Source organism: Triticum aestivum, chromosome 4A (genome assembly GCF_018294505.1).
Source record: "Triticum aestivum cultivar Chinese Spring chromosome 4A, IWGSC CS RefSeq v2.1, whole genome shotgun sequence".
Taxonomy (NCBI): domain Eukaryota; kingdom Viridiplantae; phylum Streptophyta; class Magnoliopsida; order Poales; family Poaceae; genus Triticum; species Triticum aestivum.
In genome coordinates this window covers 578,915,927-578,919,836 of record NC_057803.1, presented here as the reverse complement: position 1 = coordinate 578,919,836, position 3,910 = coordinate 578,915,927, and positions in this window count along the sequence as shown.

The window sequence follows — 3,910 nt, the reverse complement described above, 5'->3', positions numbered from 1 at the left end:
ACTAAGCCTGCATCAATGATGATTTTGTACCGAACTCGTCTATCCACGTCCGTGGTCTTTAATGACCTATTTCGAAGTTTTTTAGCCGGTGAGGCCATTTTACTGTGGGGCTGTCAAAGCGGCCGCACAGTCCTCCGCTTGGGGAGGCGCACTTTAGTGATTCCCCTTCAAAGAGATGATGCCTCGTGGACCGAGCATCTTAAGCGTGAGAGATGCATAATGCGGTATTGCGTTAAAGCGGGCGAAAGCTTCGCGTCCCAGTAGTGCTTGATAGCGACTTGAGAACGGGATGATATGGAAGGTCAGCTTTTCGCGGCGGAAGTTATCTGCAGAGCTGAATATAACTTCGAGCCAGAGAAAACCTATACAATGGGTGTCCGGACCAGGTGTTACCCCTTGAAAAGAGGTTTTGCTACGGCGGATTCTTGTTGGGTTTATCCCCATGTGATGGATTGTATCCTGATATATCAGGTTTAGTCCACTGCCGCCGTCCATAAGGACATTTGAAAACTGGAGTCCGCCAATTATTGGATCGAGTATCAAGGCAGTCCAGCCTGCGTTCTTGATATTTCTAGAATAATCTAGCTGATCGAAGATGATTGGTTTTGACAACCAGTGATGGAACCCTTTGGGGGTAGGTCGTGTGGTGCGTACCTTTATGGGCGCCGCATGTTTTGTTATGTGAAGTAAGTTCACTGTTTTTACTTCTTGTGGGAACTTCTTTTGTTTCCTGGTGCTCTGCTTTTGGGGTTCGTCCTCGTCTTCGCTTGGTGTGTCGAGCCCCTTGTGTTCGGCATTGAGTCTACTGGATTGTTTGAAAACCCAACAATCTCTGTGGGTATGGTTAGCAGGCTTCCCAGGAGTACTGTGTATCTGACATATCCTGTCCAAGATTTTATTAAAGTTGGATGGATCGTCCCGGTTATCCTGGAGGGGTGGTTTTGTCTGATTTTGTCGTGAACCTTTGAATCCGGCATTGACTGTCGTGCTCTTCGGACTTTTTTCCTTAGTCCAGCGACGGTCCTTGTTGCATCGCGGTTTTCCGTTTCCATCCCTAGTTTCGGATGTACTTGGGTCGCTGGGGCTGCACCTTGCCAACCAGCTGTCCTCTCCTGCACAAAAGCGGGTCATGAGGCTTGTTAGTGCGGCCATTGTTCTTGGCTTTTCTTGGCCGAGGTGTCTGGCGAGCCATTCGTCTCAGACTTTATGCCTAAAAGCTGCTAAGGCTTCGGCGTCCGGACAGTCGACTATCTGATTCTTTTTAGTGAGGAATCCATTCCAAAACTGCCGAGCTGATTCTCCGAGCTGTTGAGTTATGTGACTAAGATCGTCTGCATCTGGAGGGCGGACATAGGTCCCTTGAAAATTTGCTCGGAAAGCATCCTCGAGCTCTTCCCAACTTCCAATTGTGTTTTCAGGAAGGCTTTTAAGCCAATGTCGGGCTGGCCCTTTAAGCTTAAGGGGTAAATATTTTATGGCGTGGAGATCATCTCCTCTAGCCATGTGTATGTGGAGGATATAATCCTCGATCCAGACTCCAGGGTCTGTTGTTCCATCATATGCCTCTATGTTTACGGGTTTGAATCCCTCTTGAAATTCATAGTCCAGGACCTCATTGGTGAAACATAGGGGGTGTGCGGTGCCCCTGTATTTGGGTGTGCCGGATTCTGATGATGGCTTTATTGCGTTGCTTACGAGAGCTTGCTTTCTTGGCCCATAAATGGACCTAACTGGGCCATGATGCGAATCCTTAGGTGGGTCGCATGCCGATTTAAGTGCGGCGCCACTTGCCGCTTTATGGGGTCGTCTATCCGACCATGTGTCTTTCTTATTTTTTGAATGCGAGGGCTCTAGGGCCTCTTGGTCGAATTCAGGCAGTAGCTTTCTTTTCGGATAGCTTTTAGTGCGGCGACCGTCGCCGTATTTATCTGCGGTATTGATTACTTTGCTTCATCTAATCCGGAGTGCATCTTTCGCTATTTTTAGCTTCCGCTTCTGCTTTTTCAGGCTGCGTGCAGTTGCAACAAGCCTCTCATGGAGATTCTTCTGCTCCATGGGTTTATCCGGCGTGAGGTTGTCCGGAATTCCGTTTTCGCCGGAGGAGGGATGTTCGGTTTCTCTATCCGTGTTGCCCTGTTCGGACGGTTGCTCTAAGGCCTGCTCGTCATCTACCGGTTGGTCCTGCTCTATGGCTGGATTTTTATCGAGGCGGGGCTTGGGTCGGCATTTACGCCGACGCTTTGATTGCTTTTCGGGGGGTCGATCTCCCGTTCCATCCCCTTTTTCCTCATTGTCGCTTCCTTTAAGGGTATCCACCATGTATACATCGTGAGATGAGGTGGCTGTCCAATGCCCTATGGGCGTTGGTTCATCGGTATCTCCTACATCGTCATCCATGCTGTCGATGTCTCCGGAGTCGAAGTTGAGCACGTCGTTTAAATTGTCGACAGTGGCTACCAAGTGGGTGGTGGGTGGGCTTTGGATTTCTTCATCGTCCATATCCCATCCTCGCTGACCGCAGTTCGGCTAGGGCTCTCCTAATAAAGAGAGAGACTTGAGAGAATTCAGGATATCGCAAAAAGGCGAGTGCTGAAAGATGTCCGCAGCGATGAACTCCATTATTGGCGCCCAATCGGATTCGATCGGCAGGGGCACGGGGGGTTCGGAGTCCGGAGAGGAGTCCGGATCCTCGGAGTCATGAGTCACGTGGAGTGTGGGGCCGGTGTTCGGCTCGATCGCCTTTGAGATCGCAGCCCCCGAGGTGACGTGCAACCACTCATCCTCGATTGACACAACTGGCTCCGAATTAAGGGTCAGAGCTGGTGCATTTGCGGCCTCTGGGATATTGTTCGGTGACAGAGCTAGATCATGTCGCGCGAGACAGTGCGGCGCGCTTGGTTGTGGCTCGAATCCGTCGAAGGTCAAATCTCTGCGGATGTCTGCCATGTAGTTTAGGCTTCCAAACCTGACTTGATGGCCAGGGGCGTAGCTTTCGATCTGCTCCAGGTGGCCAAGCGAATTGGCCCGCAGTGCGAAGCCGCCGAAGACGAAGATCTGTCCAGGGAGAAAAGTCTCACCCTGGACCGCATCGTTGTTGATTATCAAAGGAGCCATCGGGCCTAAAGGCGACGACACAGAGGAACTCTCAATGAAAGCACCAATGTCGGAGTCAAAACCGGCGGATCTCGGGTAGGGGGTCCCGAACTGTGCATCAAGGCCAGATGGTAACAGGAGACAAGGGACACGATGTTTTTACCCAGGTTCGGGCCCTCTCGATGGAGGTAATACCCTACTCCTGCTTGATTAATATTGATGATATGGGTAGTACAAGAGTAGATCTACCACGAGATCAAGGAGGCTAAACCCTAGAAGCTAGCCTATGGTATGATTGTTGTATATGGAGTTGATGTCCTACGGACTACAACCCTTCGGTTTATATAGACACCGGATAGGGTTAGGGTTACACACAGTCGGTTACAATGGTAGGAGATCTTGAATATCCGCATCGCCAAGCTTGCCTTCCACGCCAAGGAAAGTCCCATCCGGACACGGGACGAAGTCTTCCATCTTGTATCTTCATAGTCCAGGAGTCCGGCTGAAGGTATAGTCCGGCTACCAGAACACCCCCTAATCCAGGACTCCCTCAACCACCCTACCTAAAGGACGTCTGTTCAAGAGAAGAACTCCATTTACGAAAAATAAGGGCAAGAAGATTGTGAACAGATAGCTAGTTAATATTTTTTGAACTCATGAATATTTTTAAATTTAATTCATGGGCACTTTTGAATTCATGAATATTTTTTCAAATTTGATGATATTTTTCATATTCAATATGAAAAAATATTGAATATTCATGAGGACACTCGATCTCGACCCCCCTCCATCTCGATCGCTATCCCCCCTCACCAGA